The 21827-nt window shown below is 37.2% G+C and overlaps 1 protein-coding gene across 45 annotated transcripts in view; it reads right to left on the bottom strand.

The window, feature by feature from the left end:
- The window catches only part of R3HDM2 (R3H domain containing 2), a 162579-nt gene that overhangs the window by 110115 nt on the left and 30637 nt on the right, over window positions 1-21827 (bottom strand). For 30 of the 45 annotated variants that reach the window (XM_069584917.1, XM_069584881.1, XM_069584924.1 and 27 more), the window contains exon 2: window positions 5309-5371. The gene's annotated coding sequence lies outside the window, so the exon portion shown is untranslated. Of the gene's footprint in view, window positions 1-5308; window positions 5377-20886; window positions 21008-21827 lie in introns of all 45 variants that reach the window. The other 15 variants (XM_069584882.1, XM_069584894.1, XM_069584908.1 and 12 more) reach the window with 3 other exon arrangements.

Raw genomic sequence — 21827 nt, 5'->3', positions numbered from 1 at the left:
TAATTATAAAACTGTTGATGGGCATGCAATATAAAAGGATATAATTTGCATGTAATATCACAAAAGAGAGGGGAGGGAACAGAGCTGAACAGGAACAAAGTTTTGCACACAATTGTAATTGAGTTGGTATTAATTAAGATGTCACTGTTATAAATTAAGATGTCAATTATAATCCTCAGAGCAATCCTAAGGAAATAGCTCAATTTCATTGAAAAAAAAAATCTGCAAAACCTCATACATAACATCCTACTTACAGATGGAATGCATTTATCCTAAGCTCAGTAACAAGACAAAGACATCCACTTTTGCACTGGAGGTTCTAGCTAGGACAATAAGACATTAAGAAGAAAGAAACGGCACCCAGATTGGAAAAGGAGTAAAAACTATCTCTATTTGCAGATAACATGATCTTGTATCCGGACAATCCTAAGGAATCCACTAAAAACTAGTCAACAAGTTTAGCAAGGTTCCAAGATACAAGGTTAATATACAAAACTTGATTGCATTTTATATACAAGCAATGAACAACCCAAAAGTGAAGTTAAGGGAAAAAATTATTTACAGTAGTAAGAAAAATAAGACAAGCCAGGATAAGCCCAGCAGCCCCCTCCTTCCCCAAGCCAGGGCCCTTATTGCTCTGTGATGTCCAGGGTGGCCTGAGGCCTGTGCCAGGCAGAACCGGGACCCTTCGTTTCCAGGGTGGGAGACAGCCAAGGATATTTGAGCTGAATCACATGGTGACAGTTCTTCAGGCATTTCTACCACAATATTGGAATTGGACACATTGGCCAAATAAAGTTCAAATTAAAAAAAAAAAAAAGGTGGCTCAGCAGTAAAGGATCCGCCTGCCAACGCAGGAGACACAAGTTTGACCCCTGTTCCAGGAAGATCCCATATGCCGTGGAGCAGCTAAGGCCATGCACCACAACTATTGAGGCTGTGCTCTAGAGCCCAGGAACTGAAACTACTGAAGCCCACTTGCCCTAGAGAGCCCATGCTCCACAAGAGAAGCCACGGTAATGAGAAACCCAAGCATAGCAACTAGAGAAAAGCCCGTGCAGCAACAAAGGTCCAGCAGAGCCAAAAATAAATGCATTTTTAAAAACAATACTTAGATGTAAACTTAATCAACTCTAAATATTCACTGGAAGGACCAATGCTAAAGCTGAAGCTTCAATACTTTGGCCACTTGATGCAAAGAGCCAACTCATTGGAAAAGACCCTAATGCTGGGGAAGATAGAAGGCAAAAGAAGGGGACAGCAGAAGATTAAATGGTCAGATAGCATCACTGACTCACTGGACGTGAATCTGGGCAAATTCTGGAGCTAGTAAAGGACAGGGGATCCTGGCATGCTGCAGTCCACGGGGTTGCAAAGAGTTGGACATGACTGAAGCGACTTACCTTGATGATATGTATGTTTTGGAGAAGGAAATGGCAACCCACTCCAGTGTTCTTGCCTGGAGAATCCTGTGGACAGAGGAGCCTGGTGGGCTGCTGTCCGTGGGGTTGCAGAGTCGGACACAACTGAAGCGTTGTGCAGCAGGCATGTTTTACATACCAAGGAATGTATGTTACTGTCAAGATGATAACACTCCCAAAACTGATCTACAGATTCAAAGCATCCCTATCAAAATCCCAGTTGGCTTTTTTATTCATAAACTGACAGACTGATCCTAAAATTCATATGGAAATGCAAGGAACCTAGAACAAACAACATAATCTTAAAAAAAAAGAACAAAATTGGAGGACTCACATTTCCCAAGTTCAACTAACTACACAAAGCTATAGTAATCAAAACAGTATTGTAGTGGAATAGCACTGAAAGTCCAGAAATAAATCCTTACATGTACAGTCAACTGATTTTTGACAAGGGTACCAAGACAATCAATCCAACAGGCCAAAGGAGGGCACAGCAACCCACTCCAGTATTCTTGCCTGGAGAATACTCACATACAGAGGAGCCTGGTGGGCTATAGTCCATAGGGTTGCAAAGAGTTGAACACAACTGATCAAGAGTCTTTTCAACAAGCAGTAATGAGACAAGTAGATATCTATACATAAAAGTTAGAACCATACTTCACACCATACACAAAAATTAACTCAAAATGGATCATAGACCTAAATGTAAGAGCTAAAAATAGATTAAGATCCACTTAATCAAAAAAATAGATTAAGTCTCAAATTAAACTAAATTTAAATTTACAAAAATAGATTAAGTGGATTTAATCAAATTTAAAACTTGTCTATGAACAATACCATCAAGGGACTTCCCTGGTGGTGGTGGTGAAGAATGCAGGAGACGTGGATTAGATCCCTGATTGGGGAACTGAGATCCCACATGACACAGAGCAACTAAGCCCACGTCACAGCTACTGAGCCCGCACATACCAGAGCCCACATGCCACAACTAGAGAGTCTGTGTGCTGCAACGAAAGCTCCTGCATGACACAATGAATGTCCCATGTGCTGCAACTAAGACTCAATGCAGCAATAAATAAATATTTTAAACAAAACAATACCACCAAGAAAATGCAACAAAACCCATGGAAAAACTATTTGCAAATCATGCATCTGATAAGGAATTTGTACCCAGAACTCTTACAACTCAGTAAAAAACAGACAAGTTATCCAATTTTTTAAAAGACAAAGAATTTAAATACACATTTTTCCAAAAAAGATATACAAATGGCCAACTTGTAAGTGAAAAGATGCTCAACATCACTAGTAATCAGGAAAATGCAAATCAAAACCATTATGAGATTCTATTTCACATCCACTAGGATGGCCAGACTCAAAAAGTCAGATAAGAAGAAGTTTGATAAGGACAGACAAACTGGTACTCTCATAGACTGCTGGTGGGAATGTAAAATAGTGCAACCACTTTGAAAGCAATCCGACAGTCCATTAACAAGTTAAACGTCGAGTTACTGTGGTGCACATATACTCAGTTGTCTCTGACTCTTAGCAACCCCATGGACTGTGGCTTGCCAGGCTCCTCTGTCCATGCCATTTTCCAGGCAAGAATACTGGAGTGAGTTGCCATTATGATTCAGCAAATAAGACTTTGAGGTATATAGCCAAGATAAATGAAAACATATTTCCACACAAAAGCTTGTATATAATGGTTTGTAGCAGCATTATTCATATTTCCACCCAAAACGTGGAAAATAACTTTAAAGTCCCCTAACTGATGAGTGGATAAACAAAATAGGATATATTCACCACACAACAGAGTATTACTCAGTCATAAAAAAGAACAAAGTATTGGGAGTTCCCTTGTGGCCTAGTGGTTAGAATTTCAGGCTTTCACTGCTGTGGCTCAGGTTCAATCCCTGGTCAGGGAACTGAAATTCCAAAAGCCATGTGGCACAGCCTAAACACGAAACAAAGTACTGATAAATGCTACAAATTGGATGAATCCAACCCAGGGATCAAACCCAGGTCTCCCACAGTGCAGGTGGATTACTTACCAACTGAGCTATCAGGGAAACCTGAACCATAAAAACATTATGCTAAATTAAAGAAGCCAGCCACAGAAGTTCACAAACTGTCTGATTCCTTTCATATTATAATGTCCAGACTAGGCAAATCCATAACAACAGAAAGCAGATTAGAAGTTACCAAAGGATGGGGGGAAAAGAGAATGGGAAAAGATTAATGAGGCCGGGGTGGTTCATGGAATAATCAAAGTTCTGAATCTAGAAAGTGTTAGTGATTGCAGAACACTGTAAATATACTAAATACCCATTAATTGTACACTTTAAAATTGTTAATTGTATACTATGTGAACTCACTTCAAAAAAAAAAGGAAGAAATTAACTTAGAGGGAAAAATAAAGTCTAAGTCCACACAAAGATTTGTATACAAATATTCACAGCATAGCGTTAATTGTAACTGCTGAAAACTGGAATAAATCCAAATGTCTGTCAGTAAGTAAATGAATGAACAAATTGTGCTACAGCTATACAAAAGATCACTACTCAGAAATAACAAGTAATGAACTATTGATACATACAACATATATGAATCTAAAATAATTAACTTTAAAAAAAAAGCCAAACCAAAAATAATTAAATATGAGAGCGTACACTTATGATTCCATTTACATAAAATTCTAGGCACTGCAAACTATTCTATACTGACAGAAAATTGATCAGTGGTTGTCCAAAGACCACAGAGGTTGGGAGAATTACAAATGGGGATAAGAAAACTTGAGGGGTGATTAAATATATTCATTACACCTTGACTGTGGTGACAGTTTCATGATAAGCACACGTCAAAACTTAACAAATTGTGTATTTTCATATGTAGTTTACTGTATGTCAATTTTTAAAAACCTCAATTAAGCTCTTTTTTGAAAACTATGAGAGGACAATGTATTCCTGCTGGCCACTCAATAATTGATAAGGCATTAATAAAGTGGTTTTACTTTCCCTTGCTCAGTGTACAGGCAACTCTTGGCAAAATTAAACAGAGAGAACCACTCAAAGTAGCATATACATTTGAATTTTTGTAAACGTAAAAACACTTCCATTAACCTATATATTTTCAGACATGTTCCATCTTCAATTTTGACAGATCTTCAGTCGGTACTGCTAGAAACTGTCAGTTCTGGCAAGTACACAGTTAATATAATCTGTAAATAAGCATTTAGATACACCAAAAAAAGCTCCTACAAGAAACTCTAATAAGGTTCATTAAACTTGAAAACATCTGTGAATAGTACCCCAAGTGTGATAAAATCAATAAAAAAGACTATAATCTGTATTATCACCTCTTAAGAACTCCCCAATTATAGATTTTTACCTTTTGTAGACATTTAATCAAAAAATATAAACTTTTTACCTACTTAAAAAAAAAGCTTAAAAGCTTTAAGGTTAAAAATCCTAAACTGAATTTTTCTTTACCAAAAGATATTTTCACTGTTTTAAAGACAAACAGAAAGTATGATGTATTGAGCAATGGAGAAAAGTTATGGAGATGAGGGTGAACTATACAGTCAATCAAAACCATTTTATATTCATATTCATGTCAGATAATGAATAACAACATCATCTAATCCAAGCTACTACATCTCTCACTTTGACTTTGCAGTAGCCTTTTTGAATTTTTTTAATGAAAAATTAAAAATTAAAATTCAGATGAATTCAATCTTGATATACAATGAGTCTCAAATTCTTCACCCATTATATGGGTACGATAACACTCCCAGGTTATGTGAGGATTAAATGAGATCATGGGTAAGCAAGCACTTACTTTGTTGCCTGGCACATAATAAGTGTTTCATAAATGTTAACTATTATTACCTGAATAAATGTTCAGCCTCCATGAGTTCAGTGCTGGAATGGTGTCACATATAAGTAACAAGTCTAACCTCAAAAAAAAAAAAAAAAAAGATAAGTTAAAAGCAATATTTCAGTTTTAATATACTGAGACTCTCAAAGAAAATAAAGAGATCTATTTAAAAATCCATAGCAGCTTCTTAATATTTTATTTCTCAATTCTTTTTGCTCACAATATTTCTTATAACCCTCACTTTGCCCTGAACTCTCGGTATCTACCCCTATTTTAATTCACAATAAAACACTGGTCATTTGGCTCCTCCCCCGCTGCTGATCCCTTCTACTTATAAGCAGTTCTTAGTCTACTTTCTAATAACGTCCACTTTTATCCAGCCTTACTCCTTGAACTTCAGCTGTTTTTTTACCCATTATCCTTCTACACAAGACAAATCTAGAAACTGAGCTAGCAGAATAGCATCTGTCTTGGTAGATGCGAAGCAAAAGTAGAGTGGCCAGAGAAAAAAATTTCTTCTCTGAGCAGAAATAATATCACAAACACAGAATTTAGTATCTCCTCACTCCAACTGCAGTATTTATTATTATTGTTATTACAGGACTCTGAGGGCTGGTTGCTGCTGAATCCACTTTAGGCACCCAGGGTGCTGAGTGTCACCACCAGAACCCTTAATATGCTCAAGCCAGCCTGTCTCCAAAACCTAAGCCCTAAAAAACAAAAACAAACAAACAAACAAAAAAAACCTAAGCGCTCCTAAGATCTATACAATGAGGAGTATCTCCAATTCATCATTTTGTTTTATAACTCTATTTTATGAATATCACATCACTAAGTCTACCTTCTCAGTATCTTACACAGACTTCCATGAAAAAGCTCTTCCAGTTTCTGTACAGTCCCTTCCCCTCAGACTTTTGGCATTAGATGTGTGGTGGTTTGGTTAGGATTGGGAGGCATGACCGGAGGATACTGCCCTTCCCATTGCCAATCTTGGTCCTGAAAAATTACCTGCACAGTGAATTTTTTCCCCACGAAATGTCTTGTTCTTCCTCATGCAAAGAAATTACTGGTTGCCTTTCCCTAAAGGTCCTCAAGACATGCCCAGATGTATCTTATTCTTAAGAGAGCAAAGGAGATTCAAGTTGAAGCCTTGCCACACCAAAAAGTCACTTTCCAACTCTGAGTCAGAGAATCAAGAGCAACACAATTCAAAGCCCACACTAGTACTTATTGCTATGATGGTTTTCTTGCCCAAACTGTAATCTATCAAAATTAAAAATGAAATACTTTCTAAAAGAAGTTGAATTCCTTTTTGCTATCCATCCACTTCAACCTCCATATAATTGTAATTTTTTAATCAAATGCAATAGAATCTGCCTGGAATACAGGAAACCAGGGTTTGATCCCTGGGTCTAGAAGATCCCTTGGAGAAGGGAATGATTACCCACTCCAGTATTCTTACCTGGAGAATCCTATGGACAGACTATAGCCCAAGGCTATAGTCCATGGGCTCACCAAGAGCTGGACACAACTGAGCAACTAACACTATACTATACTACTACACTAATAGCCTCTCAACTGATCTTTCTACTTCTGTACTGGGCAGTCTGCTATCTGTTCTTCCCAGAGAATCAAGAGTAATCTTTTTTTTTTAAATTGAAGTACAGTTGATCTACAACGTGTTATGAGTGATCTTTTTAACATGTATATCAGATCACTTAGCTTCCTTGTTCAACCAGTTTCCTTCCATTAATGGCTTTCCATCATCCCAAGCAAGGTCTACAGAGCCTTGTAAAACCTGGCCCTGGCTATTCTTGAACATACCAAACCACATACTCCCCATAAGTCCTTTTTTTGTTGTTCCTCCTGCTCAGAACAGTAACCTTCCATCAGGAAATGCTGGTTCTAACCCCCCTTCAAATAATAGTTCATATGTCACTATGAAGAGATCTGACCACACAATTTAAAGTATCCTCTTACTCTCAAATCACATCACCATATCAATTTTCTTCAGCACTATACTCTCTAATTATCTTATATCTTTATTTTCTTCTTTATCAAAGTTCTCAAACAAGGAAATGTAAGCTCTCTGAAGGCAGAAGTCTTATGTGTCTTTTTCATATCTGTACCTCCAATGCCAAATAGTGTCTGACACACAATAAACACTGGAACAGTTTTCTAGTTGTTTGATTCACTTACAAAGCCAGGTACTATCTCTGAGGTGTTCGGCTTTCTAAAACTTATTTCTACAGCCAAAAAACCAACCAGGCTTCAAAACCCTATGTTCTCTTCATTCTAACAATCTGTCCTGTATTCTCAAAAAGCTCTCTTCCTTTCTGGAAGAGAGAAGGTACCTCTGGAAGTAAAATTTGCACTCAAAAAATAGATGCAATCTTATCTGGCAACACAGTTCTCTAGGTCTTTGGGGTTCAGATCCAAAGTTCTCAGGCAGCAGCAAGTACCAAAAATCTGGCCACTAGTACTGCACTGAGGAAGAGCAGAACAACCAGGCTAATCTGAACCAAGTTGCAAATCCTTGTAAGAGTATCATAGTTGATAAGAGTTCTGTGAAGCACTCCTCACAGGAGTAGGGAGATTTAGTTTAGTCATCAGACTAGTGGCACATTCTATAAAGCCTAAATAATGACCCTGTCACCAGGAAAACAGATACTTTGTCCCAGCCTTCCAATCAGCTGCATTTAGCAACCATCTTTCACAATAAAATGCCACCTCTGAGTTCCTATTCCTATCAAATTATCACTAGTTTGGGCAACAGATAAATCAGAAACTACAGTTAACAAATCTACTTGTCTGGGACCCAAGACAATTAATTAAACTTACTCAGAGAAACAGTCACCTGTTGCCTCTAGTCACCTGGAGACAAGTTTAAAAGATGCAAACAACTGTAACACTTGGGCACGTGAAAATGGCTATAATCTGAAGAACAGCCACACGTCACTTTCAATGGTACATCTATACTGAAAGTGACCTTCCCCCTCCAAAATAAATAATGTTTAAAGTCAGCTGAATCTTGAACAAATACTCTGACTTTTCTTTAAAATAAGGTCTCTGACAGCTACCTTAACTAGAGGCCCAATAAACTCAGGGCAAGGGGCTCATTGTGCTGACATTATCACCTCATTTAGGACTTGAGCTGATTTATCCTGATGGGCTGACAGGTCACTGACATCTGCACCTTACCCGACATTCTTACTGATTTCACACGTGAAAAACACTGTCCACTCAAGACAACTGCAATCCAGACACCTTCTCCTGATAGGGAACCCTTCCTTTCGTGACTTCAATGAGCGCCATGGAAAAAAGTTGCCATTTCAGCCCCACTTCAGGAACTCTGGATGACTAACAAGTAACTTCTGAATGACTGAATGGCTGGGAACAGAGACCATAAAAGGACTAGAATGTTAAACCTTAGCAATTACAAATAAAAGGATTTTTTAAAAAGATCAAAATCACCTGAAGAAAAAACTAATCTCTCCTGCATTTAGAGATATTTGGTATCACTAAGGTAATTTGAAAAGAAGCTACAAAGTCAGAAGACCTAAAAATATCTGGTCCTTGGCCACACCAAGAAATCACAGAAGAAATCCTTTAACCAAGTAAGCTTTGTTCTAACATGAATTTCAAGAAAAAGGCAAGGCAAGGTAATTTTAAAAATCCACAAACTATCCACTTAACCTGAAGGAAGGAAGGGAGGTGAGAAAAGGAGGGAGAAAGAGCAAGACGACAAAAAGAAGAGGAACAAGGAAAAGGAAGGCCCAGTGTTATAGGTTAAACATGGCCATAGATTATTTGTAGCAATTCCCATCAGGAAGTGGAGCTCAGGGACTTCTCCGGTGGTCCACTCCCAACGCAGGGAATCAGGGTTCGATCCTGGTCAGGGAACTAGATTCCACATGCCACAACTAAAGATCTGGTATGCTGCAACAGAGTGAAGACCCTGTGTGCAATAACTATGACCTTGCACCTAAACATATATATACACACACAAATAACACATGCTGAATAGGGGTGTAGAGAAAAGGGAACACTCTTACACTGTTGGTAGGAATGAAAATTGGTGCAGTCGCTACAGAAAAGAGTATGGAAGTTCCTCAGAAAACTAAAAGTAGAATTACCAAATGATCCAGCAATCCTACTCCTGGCTATACACCTGGAAAAAAATGTAATCCAAAGAGACACATGCACCCTTTTGTTCAAAGTAGCACTATTTACAAAAGCCAAGACACAGATACAACCTAAATGTCCACTGACACATGAATGGATAAAGAAGATGTGGTATATACACACACACACACATACACACACAATGAAATACTATTCAGCCATAAAAAAGAATGAAATAACACCATTTGAGGCAACATGGGCCTAGAAATTATCATACTACGTGAAGTAAGTTGGAAAGACAAATACCATATGATATCATTTGTATGAGGAATCTAAAATATGGCACAATGGGGACTTCCCTCACAGTCCTTGGTTAAGACTCTGCACCTCCAAAAAAAAAAAAAGGTTCTGCACCTCCAATGCAGGAGGTATGGGTTTGACCCCTAATCAGGGAAGATCCCACATGCAGCATAGCATAGCCAAAAATTAAAACAACAACAAAAAAAAGACACAATGAACTTATCTACAAAACAGAAATAGACTCACAGAGAACAGACTTATGGTTGTCAAGGTCAGGGGGGTGGGGGAGGGATAGATTTGGAGTTTGGGATTAGCAGATACAAACTATCATATACAGGATGATAGGAATTATATTCAGCATCTAGTAATAAATCATAATGGAAAGCAATATGAATAAGTACATATATGTATGTTTCTGTATAATGAATCACTTTGCTATACAGCAGAAATTAAAGCAACATTGTAAATCAACTATACCTCAATAAATTTTTTTTTTAAATTAGTTTTCATTAAAAAGTATATTATAAAAAAATGGGCAGAAGAATTGAATAGGTAATTTTCCAAAGAGGAAATGCAAATGGTCAACAGGCAGAGGAGAAGATGCTCAACATCACTGGAAATAGAAATCAAAAACACAATGAGACACCACCTCACAGGATGGCTATAAGAAAAAAGAACATTAATGATAAATGTCAGCAAGGATGAGGAGGAAAAGGAATCCTTATACATTGTTGGCAGGAATGTAAACTGGAGCAGCCACTGTGGAAAACAATATGGAGGCTCCTCAAAAAGCTAAAAATAGAACTACCATATGACCCAGCAATACTACTGGGTGTGTATATACACACATACATGTAGGCACGTGTGCACACACACACAGGAATACTACTCAGCCATAAAAAGAACAAAATTTTGCCATCTGCAGCAACATGGGTAGACTTGAAGGGCATTATGCTAAGTGAAATAAGACAAAGAGAGAAAGGCAAATACTATGTGATGTTACTTATATGTGGAATCTAAAAAATACAATAAACTAATGAACAGAGAAAAGCAGACTTACAGATACAGAGAACAAATCAGTGGTTACTAGGGGGAGGGGTGGGGGCGGGCACGAGCAGGCAACATAGGGGTGGGAGAGTGGGAGGCAGAAACTCAGTTCAGTTCAGTCGCTCAGTCATGTCTGACTGTTTGCGACCCCATAAACTGCAGCACGCCAGGCTTCCCTGTCCATCACCAACTCCCGGAGTTCACCCAAACCCATGTCCATTGAGTCAGTGATGCCATCCAACCATCTCATCCTCTGTCGTCCCCTTCTCCTCCTGCCCTCAATCTTTCCCAGCATCAGGGTCTTTTCAAATGAGTCAGCTCTTCACATCATGTGGCCAAAGTATTGGAGTTCCAGCTTCAACATCAGTCCCTCCACTGAACACCCAGGACTGATCTTTAGGATGGACTGGTTGGATCTCCTGGCAGTCCAAGGGACTCTCAAGGCTTTTCCAACACTACAGTTCAAAAGCATCAATTCTTCGGCACTCAGCTTTCTTTATAGCCCAACTCTCACATCCATCCATGACCACTGGAAAAACCATACCTTTGATTAGATGGACGTTTGTTGGCAAAGTAATGTCTCTGCTTTTTAATATCTCTGTCTAGGTTGGTCATAACTTTTCTTCCAAGGAGTATGCATCTTTTAATTTTATGGCTGCAGTCACCATCTGCAGTGATTTTGGAGCCCAAGAAAATAAAGTCAGACATTGTTTCCACTGTTTCCCCATCTATTTGCCAGGAAGTGATGGGACCGGATGCCATGATCTTAGTTTTCTGAATGTTGAGCTTTAAGCCAACTTTTTCACTCTCCTCTTTCACTTTCATCAAGAGGCTCTTTAATTCTTCTTCACTTTCTGCCATGAGGGTGGTATCATCTGCATATCTGAGGTTATTGATATTTCTCCCAGCAATCTTGATTCCAGCTTGTGCTTCTTCCAGCCCAGTGTTTCTCATGACAGCCTTGACGTACTCCTCTTCCTAGTTGGAACCAGTCTGTTGTTCCATGTCCAGTTACAACTGCTGTTTCCTGACCTGCACATAGGTTTCTCAAGAGGCAGGTTAGGTGGTCTAGTATTCCCATCTCTTGAAGAATTTTCCACAGTTTATTGTGATCCACACAGTCAAAGGCTTTGGCATAGTCAATAACGCAGAAATAGATGTTTTTCTGGAATTCTTTTGCTTTTCAATGATCCAGCGGATGTTTGCGATTTGATCTCTGGTTCCTCTACCTTTTCCAAAACCAGCTTGAACATCTGGAAGTTCACGGTTCATGTATTGCTGAAGCCTGGCTTGGAGAATTTTAAGCATTACTTTACTAGTGTGTGAGATGAGTGCAACTGTGCAGTACTTTGAGCATTTTTTGGCATTGCCTTTCTTTGGCATTGGAATGAAAACTGACCTTTTCCAGTCCTGTGGCCACTGATGAGTTTTCCAAATTTGCTGGCATACTGAGTGCAGCACTTTCACAACATCTTTCAGGATTTGAAATAGCTCAACTGGAATTCCATCACCTCCACTAGCTTTGTTCATAGTGATGCTTTCTAAGGCCCACTTGACTTCACATTCCAGGATGTCTGGCTCTAGGTGAGTGATCACACCATCGTGATTATCTGGGTTGTGAAGATCTTTTTTGTACAGTTCTTCTGTGTATTCTTGCCACCTCTTCTTAATATCTTCTGCTTCTGTTAGGTCCAGACCATTTCTGTCCTTTATTGTGCCCATCTTTGCATGAAATGTTTCCTTGGTATCTCTAATTTTCTTGAAGAGATCTCTAGTCTTTCCCATTCTATTGTTTTTCTCTATTTCTTTGCATTGATCACTGAGGAAGGCTTTCTTATCTCTTCTTGCTAGTCTTTGGAACTCTGCATTCAGATGGGTATATCTTTCCTTTTCTCCTTTGCTTTTCGCTTCCCTTCTTTTCACAGCTATTTGTAAGGCCTTCCCAGACAGCCATTTTGCTTTTTTGCATTTCTTTGGTTATAAAATAGGATATAAGGATGTATTATACAATGCAGGGAATATAGCCAATATTTTTAGTAACTGCAAATGAAGTGCAATCTTTAAAATTATACATAAAAAATTAGAGAGTGTGTCATACATTAATATGAAGGAATTTACTATTTTTAATGAATTAATAAATATTTAAATGTTTCCTTAGTTTTAATTTCTAGATAGTAAATATTGGCAAATATAACCCACATAAATAAAAGTTCTTTGGAGTCTGTAATAATTTTTTAAAGAGTTAAAAAGTCAGACTAAGAGTTGAGAACTGCTGATCTAGAATTTCCCCTGCCCCACTTGTCCTTCAAGGCTCTGCTCTTGCAGAAAGCCTTTCCTGATAGCTTAATCAGCTATAGCTGCTTATGAGAGCAAAGACTACATTGGTTCAGAGGCACTCAGTTAACTGTGTTGAATGAACTAGGCTAAGCTGAATGCACACCAAATATACATGTGTGGAAACATTTCAAAGTGGTTATTTTATATGTGTCCACCATGACTAAATCCTATCTTTCAAATCTTGAATCAACTACTGGTCGAAATGTAAACTTCATATATATTTGGAAGTCAATTTTACAATGTTTATAAAAACTGCAAAGTATATACCTTTAGAAAATTATCTTAATAATTATTACAAATATGCAAAATAACATATGTACAAAGTTATTCATGCAGCACTGTTTATAACTGAGAAAAAAGTCAAAATGCTTTTTTTTTTGAGGAGTTACAAGTCACTATGAAAAGAGTAGGGAAAATGCTTACAAAAATGTATGTAACTTACTTAAATAAGAAACACACATAACTACTCCTGATTCGCCCCTGTGCTCAACTCTTCTCCTAAAAGCATTTTAAATTGTAGAGATTTGCCTTAAAAACCTTACTGGTATCACAGCACAATAATAACCATAAATATTGTAAATGATAGAAACTTCATACACAGCCCATAATACCGTACAGATGCAAACAAGAATAAGGAAATTTTTGATGTTATGTTCTAAGTCTGAATCACAACAACACGTACAACTTGATGTATGTGTAAGAAAAGTGCGAGACAATCATTTTTTAAAAAAGGAAGAAAAGAACATAGAAACATTTTCATGTATGTGTATATTTCATGCTTGTAAGTGCACAGGATACACAAAAACTGGTAACCCTACTTGCCCCTGGAAAGAGGAACTAACTGGTTTATATCGTAGGAACAAGAAGAAAATTTCACTCTACTTTTTTCTTTCAGTAGAACCTTATACCATATAAATGTGACACCAATTCAAAGAGCAAATCTAAAAATATGTAATTTTTCACATTAGGAATAACTTCTCATCTTTCTTTTTCCAGCCTCAGAAAATGTTAATCCCTAATGTCTTTTTAAAATTTTTTATTTTTTTCAAGCATAGTTGATTTACAATGTCATGTTCATTTCTACTGTATAGCAAAGTGGTTGTTATACACATACTATATATTTTTTCATATTCTTTTCCCTTATGGTTTATCACAGGATACTGAATATAGTTCCCTGTGCTCTACAGTAGGACCTTGTTGTTTATCACACACACACACACACACACACACACACACTAGGCTGGTGCAAAAGTAATTGCAGCTTTGCACTGTTGAAATTTGTCATGATACTGGAATACATTCTTAAATAAATATAGTTCTGTTATACATCATTTTAATGTGTATTTCTTGTTCTATGTTTTTTTGCTAATGACATTACTTGTTGTTTGTTTTATACACACTTCAGACTATGGAAATGATGTTAGACAAAAAGAAAATTCAAGTGATTTTCTTATTCAAGTTCAAAATGGGTTGTAAAAAGCAGAGGAGACAACCACAACATCAAAAACGCATTTGGCTCAGGAACTGCTAACGAACATTGTGCAGTGGTGACTCAAGAAGTTTTGCAAAGGAGACGAGAGCCTTGAAGATGAGGAGCATAGTGGTCAGTCATCGGAAGGTAACAACGACAGCTGAGCACCATCATCAAAGCTGATCCTCTTAAAATTACATGAGAAGTTGCTAAAGAACTCAACATCGACCATCTGGAATTTGAAGTAAACTGGAAAGGTAAAAAGCTTAATAAGTGGGTACCTCATGAGCTAATCAAAAATCAAAAAAATTGTCCTTTTGAATTGTCATCTTCTCTTATTCTAGGCAACAACAACGAACCACTTCTTGATTGGATCATGACGTGCAGTTGGCTCATGACATGAAAAGTGGATTTTATACGACAGTCATCAACAACCAGCTCAGTGAATGGACCAAGAAGCTCAAAGCATTCTCAAAGCCAAACCTGCACCAAAAAAAAAGGTCATGGTCGCTGTTTGGTGGTCTGCTGCCAGTCTAATTCACTACAGCTTTCTGAATCCCAGCGAAATCATTACATCTGATAAGTAAGCTCAGCAAATCAGTGAGATGCACTGAAAACTACAATGCCTGCAGCCGGTATCAGTCAACAGAAAGGACCCAATTCTTCTCCAGGACAACCAACGCTTCAGAAGTTGAATAAATTGGCTACGAAGTTTTGCCTCATCTGTCACGTTCACCTGACCAACCACCACTTCTTCAAGCATCTTAACAGCTTTTTGCAGGGAAAATGCTTCCACAACCAGCAGGAGGCAGAAAATGCTTTCCAAGAGTTTGTCGAATCCTGAAGCACAGATATCCACGCTACAGGAATAAACAAACATTTTTCACTGGCAAAAATGTGTTGATTGAAAAATAAAATAAAATTTAAAAATGTGTTGATTATAACAGTTCCTATCTTGATTAGTAAAGACAATACTTGCGTGTGTGCTAAGTTGCTTCAGTCGTGTCTGACTCTTTGAGCCTAGTTATATGTATTTAAAATTCATGGTCCAGAACCGCAATTACATTTGCACCAACCTAATAATAGTTTGCATCTGCTAATTTCAAACTCCCAGTCTATCCTTCTCCCTGGCTCTTGGCAACCAGTCTGTTCTCAATGTCAACAAGTCTGTTTCTGTTTTGTAGACAGGTTTGCTTGTGCCATATTTTAGATCCTACATATAAGTGATATAATAAGGTATTTGTCTTTCTGACTTACTTCAATTAGTATGATAATCTCTAGTTGCATCCATGTTGCTGTAAGTGGCATTTTTTTGTTCTTTCTGTGGTTGAGTAGTACTCCACTGTATATATGTACCATATCTTCCTTATCCATTCATCTGTTGATGGACATTTAGGTTGTACTCATTGTTTTGGCTATTGTGAACAGTGCTGCTATGAACATGTAAGTGGTATCATATGGTATTTGTCTCTCTCTTTCTGACTTACTTCACACTGGAAAGGATGCAGAGAAAAATAATTTGGAAGAGTCACTATGGAAAACAATATGACATTTCCTCAAAAAAAAACTAAAAATAGAAATACCAGAGGATCCAGCAATTCCATTCCAGGGCATATATCTGAAGGAAACGAAAATACTAATTCAAAAAAATACATGCATCCCAATATCCATGAAGCACTATTTACAATGGCCGAGATAAGGAAGTAACCAAGCTCATGGCTTCTCTCACAGCTGAGATGGTAAAGAATCTGGCTGCTAATGCAGGAGACCCAGGTTCGATCCCTGGGTTGGGAAGACCCCCTGGAGAAGGAAATGGCAACTCCAGTATTCTTGCCTGGAGAATCCCCGTGGACAGACAACCCTGGTGGGTTACAGTCCACGGGCTTGCAGAGTCGGACATGACTTAGCGACTAAACCACCACTACAAGATGTTCATCAACCTATGAATGGATAAAGAAGATGTGAGACTGAGATACACACACACACACACACACTACACAGAAAATATTCCTCAGCCATAAAAAGGAATGAAATCCTGCCATCTGCAGTAATACGGATGAACCCAGAAAATATTATGCCTAGTGAAATAGGTCAAACAGAGAAAGATAACTACTGAGTATCACTTACATGCAGAATCTAAAAAATAATACAATAGGGGGCAGGGGAGGGTTGGATTGGGAATTTGGGACTAGCAAATGCAAATCATTCTATATAGAATGGATAAACAATGAGGTCCTACTGTATAGCACAGGTAACTAACTATATTCAGTATCTGATAAAAAACCATAATGAAAAAGAGTATGAAAAAGAATATATATACATATATAACTGAATTAGTTTGTTGTACACCAGAAACTAACAACATTGTAAGTCAACCACACTTTGATTAAATAAGTAAAAATTTTAAAGGAAAAATAAGGAAAAATTAGAATAATACAAATGAAAATACAAACAAAAAAGAAACAGACTCACAGATATAAAACAACAAACTAGTGGTTACCAAAGCTGAGAGGAAAGGGGTGTGGAGCAAATTAAGGGTTTGGAATTAACAGATACAAACTACTACATATAAAATAGATAAGCAACAGGATATACTATATAGCACAGGGAATTAGAGCCACTATCTTGTAATAACTTTTAACTGAGTATAATCTGTAAAAATACTGGCTCCCTATGCTGTACACCTGAAACTAATAATGTAGATCAACTATACTTCAATTTTAAAAAAAGAAAAAAACACCCACTATGAAGGCTTTAAATTAATTGTGTTAAGTAGTTAACTCATGTTTCTGGGGTAGAGTCAGGTTCTTCACCTTTTACATTTTTTGAATTATTTAAATGTCTTATGATAACTACATTATTACCTTCACAATTTGAAAAATACAAATCCATAAGATTAAAGATACTGAACTTAAAAATCTATAGTCCTGTCTTTGAATTGGAAATACTGATACAAACTTGTAATACACTTTCTTTCAAATAAAAAAAAGACAAAAACCTTATTTCCTAGCCTTCTTCACTAAAAACAGCAAGAAATAATGAACAATCCACTAAGCAGTAGTGCCTCTTGCACCCAGACTGTAGCTTCTAAACATCATTTCCCAAAAAAGGGGCAATGGCTGTTACATGCCCATGAATGGAAATGGAAAAGAGGATCTCTGAATATCAGGTCAGACCAGAAAACAAAGAAACTAGGAGGGTCACATGAAAAGAACACTGGAGGGAATTCCCTGGCGGTCCAGTGATTATGACTCCACTCTCACTACCAAGGTCCCAGGTTCAATCTACTAAGATCCCACAAAACTTGCAGCCAAATGGACACTAAAGCCAACTTAAAGAGGTTCCCATTTGCCATTATGAGTTAATCAATGAGATATCAATAAGAATCAAAAAGAAATGAGACTGAAACACATCAATATATTTAAATTGATGAGTTCATAATGACAATTCAAAAAACTTATCAGTCACCTTTGCAGGATATTAGTGAACAAACTATTTTGAAAATAAAGATTCATTAATTAAAATAAAGATTCAAAGCAACTGTCTCACCTTTCCTGTATAAGATACACCTGAAAGTAACCAAGTAAATAATGAGGGACGTATCCCTTTATGAAAGTATTCCAGGACTTCCCTAGTAGTCCAGTGGTTAAGAATCCACCTGCCAATGCAGGGGACATGGGTTCAATCCCTGGTCCAGGAAGATTTCACATGCCGCAGGGCAACTAAGCCCATGCATCACAACTGTTGAAGCCCGTGCACCCTAGAGCCCGTGCTCTGCAACAAGAAGCCACCACAATGAGAAGCCTGCACACCACGTCTAGAGAGTAGCTCCCACTCACTTCAACTGGAAGAAGCCCACGCACAGCAATGAAGACCCAGAGTAGCCAAAAATAGAATAAATTTTAAAAACTAAAACTGCTAAAAAAAATTCCAGCTAAAATAAATTTTTAAATAATACAAATTGAATATCATCATTTTATAACCACTAATGAAATTCAATAAAAGACGTAGACAAGGTTCATCAATGGCTGCTGACATCATGAAAATTGGACTAACAGACATCACACACTTCCTCCTAATGGAAGTACACTATAAAGTATTCTAGCCAACAACACTGAATCTGAATCTGATCAAATCCACTTTGTGGGAAATTACTGGACAGATAACCAAGTTTCTTCAATAAATACACAGGGGGGGAAAAAAAGGAGAGGGGAAATTATTCGGATTAAGTGGTTTTTAAACATATACTGACCAACTACAAGATACAGACTTTATTTGACTAAACATACAAGCTATTTAGAAAATATGATACAGTCAGGGAAATATGAACACCAGATATTTAATATTCAGGAATTACTGTTAATTACTTTAGAAGTATAAATGGTATTGATATTATGTCTTTAAAGTCATTATTTAGGGGTATATACTGAAATATTCAGTGAAATTATACACCAGATTCTCTTCAAGACAGTCAGAAAAGGGGATAGAATTATAGATGAAATAAGAGTAGCCAAAAGCTAACACCTGCATATGGAAGTTCATCTAACTATTCCACTGCTTTCACGTTTGAAATTTTCCATAGTAAAGTTACTTAAATAAGCAACTCTCAGAAAGATATAAATATTTGAAATATAGTCACTGAAATGAAATAAATTTTATATATTAATCTTTTATTGAAGCCCAGTTCAATTCCTACCTCTATCCCTACTTCCTACATTGATTTCTATCTTTTTTCTTTTATATTTGTTGGATGGAGGAGCCTGGTGGGCTGCAGTCCATGGGGTCACTAGGAGTCGGACAGGACTGAGCAACTTCACTTTCACTTTTCACTTTCATGCACTGGAGAAGGAAATGGCAACCCACTCCAGTGTTCTTGCCTGTAAAATCCCAGAGACAGAGGAGCCTGGTGGGCTGCCGTCTATGGGGTCACATAGAGTGAGACACGACTGAAGTGACTTAGCAGCAGCAGCAGCATACTGCACAGTTAGATACAACTAAATTCTACAATATTCCATCTATACTATAGAATCTAACCTACTATATCTATTGTTGTTTTGTTCATAAATTATCAAGTTTATCTCCACAGCTAGCCAGTAAGGTCTTTTAATGCACATAAAATTTTTTTTTATCCCACAGCCTTAAAATGGTCCCAAGACTTTTCTAATGGTCCCAAATACCTTATCTGTTACTCAAGGTGTCTCTGAAAATCCGTGGGACCTAGGGTTTCAGTCTTCCCTGTCACCCCAAAGAGTACTAAAATTTTACTCTAGTAAAAGCATATAATATCGTCTTTTTCAAATTTAACTGAGTTTCCCTTTATAACATCAGAATGTTAAGTCTCCAGAAAGCTAGGGCAAGCTAATAAGCACAAGCTTTCCTCCCAGAATTCAAATGGAAACTTGAGTTTTTATACTCTTTCACAAAAACAAAATTATACATTACTAGGCTTAAATAGAAAGTTTATTATCTAAGTGGTTGATTAAACACACTGAAATTATTTAATCAAAATTTCAGCTATAATATAAAGAAAGTCTGCCCAAAGAAATAGTCACAAAGCCCAGGAAAAAAGAACTCACCACCTAACTGGAATCCAAGAGTACTGGAAAACAAGTCTATTAGCGTACTTACAAGTATCAAGAGTTGATTTATAGCCCCTTTATCCTTTTTAAAAATGTTTTAAAATAACTGACTTTTCCATCTCATCGTAAGAGAAATCCGTGTTATTTATGAAGAAATAAGCAAAAAAAGAACAGAAAAACCACCCTACTACCTCCTCATGACATTTGTCTTACTGAACAGTAAGGGTTTTGAAAGCAGGAAGAAAAAAAGGCACATGGGCTGACAATGAAGATAAGATGCAGATTTCTCTTTCAATTTTTTTACATTTCACCATTTGTACAAATTCAGGGCCAGAAAATAAAAAAACCCACATTCCACTCTGGGAATTTTCTTGGTTTACAATAATTTGGGGGCATTTTTCTAATGTCCACAAAATTTCTTACCATAGTAGCACCAAAGCCTTACATTTCCAATTGCCAAGTCAGGTAGTAAACACATCATATACACTCTCTATAAAATCTGTCCCTATTTTAACTTACATTTAAATTAGTTACTCAAACTACCATTCCTTTTATTTGCTACTTTTTATGTCTATCCAACTCCACCAAGAGATTTTTATTTCATGTACAGTTAAATATACACTGAATAAGTTTCTCCTCAAAATATCCTAGACTAGTCTGAATCCACACATAAGCGAAACAATTCTAGTGTCATAAAACTCACCCACCAGTACCCAACCATAATGCTCACCTGATCTCTAACTCAGATGTATTGCCTCATCCATCCTGGTGAAGTATAAAGAACTGCACTTATCAAGCATAATCTGAAGAGACATTGGAGAAAGGAGAGTGGATAGCCTCCAGCAATTCACCTAGGAGGAGGAAAAAAATTATCCCTTTCACCACCCAGAATCTAAACTCCAACAAATTTTCAGCAACAGTCAAATAAAATTCTCAGAACAGTTTGACTTTTCACTGGCCTCAGTGCCTTAATTAAGTAGCCCAGGTGACAGTGCAAAAATTAATTTGAAGCTATTCTTTTTCTACCTTATTTCGAAGAGCCAAATATTTTCTGTCTTCACTATTAAAATCCCCTGAGATTTCAATTCTGCAGAAGCTCTACAGGGTTCTAAATTTAGCCAAGTTAACAGAAATAGTTGGAAGGCATGCAATTCATTTTAATATCTGCACGTTTATGTTGCCAGGCAGCTAATTTTTAAAGTACTCTTAAGACTAGTCATCCACATATAAAAGAACAAATACATAAGCCATGTAATTAAAATATTTACTACCTATAACTTCTGGAAGTGATCAACATCACTCCTTCAAAAATATATTCCATGTTTCTTCCACAGGGATAGAGTTTTAAATATTTCAACAAAACATGGGACTTCCCTGGCAGTCCAGCGGTTAAGACTCCATGCTGCCAATGCAGGGGACACCAATTCAATCCCTGGTCAGGGAACTAAGATCCCACATGCCATGGCCAAAAAAAATTTAATGTTAATAGCAATTTCCTCACAACTTATTTATTTGTTTCCACTTCAAAGGAATATATAGATAGGTTTAAGGAGTTTCACCTTCAATGCAAAACCTTTTTGTACACTTTGCTGTATGGCACAAATTAGCGCAACTTTTCAAGGAGAAAAAGTTTTGTAGAAAGGACTGACGTCTCATTTCACATAGAGTCCC

This window comes from Ovis canadensis, chromosome 3, assembly GCF_042477335.2.
Source record: "Ovis canadensis isolate MfBH-ARS-UI-01 breed Bighorn chromosome 3, ARS-UI_OviCan_v2, whole genome shotgun sequence".
Classification (NCBI taxonomy): domain Eukaryota; kingdom Metazoa; phylum Chordata; class Mammalia; order Artiodactyla; family Bovidae; genus Ovis; species Ovis canadensis.
This window is presented reverse-complemented; position numbering and strand designations above follow the sequence as displayed.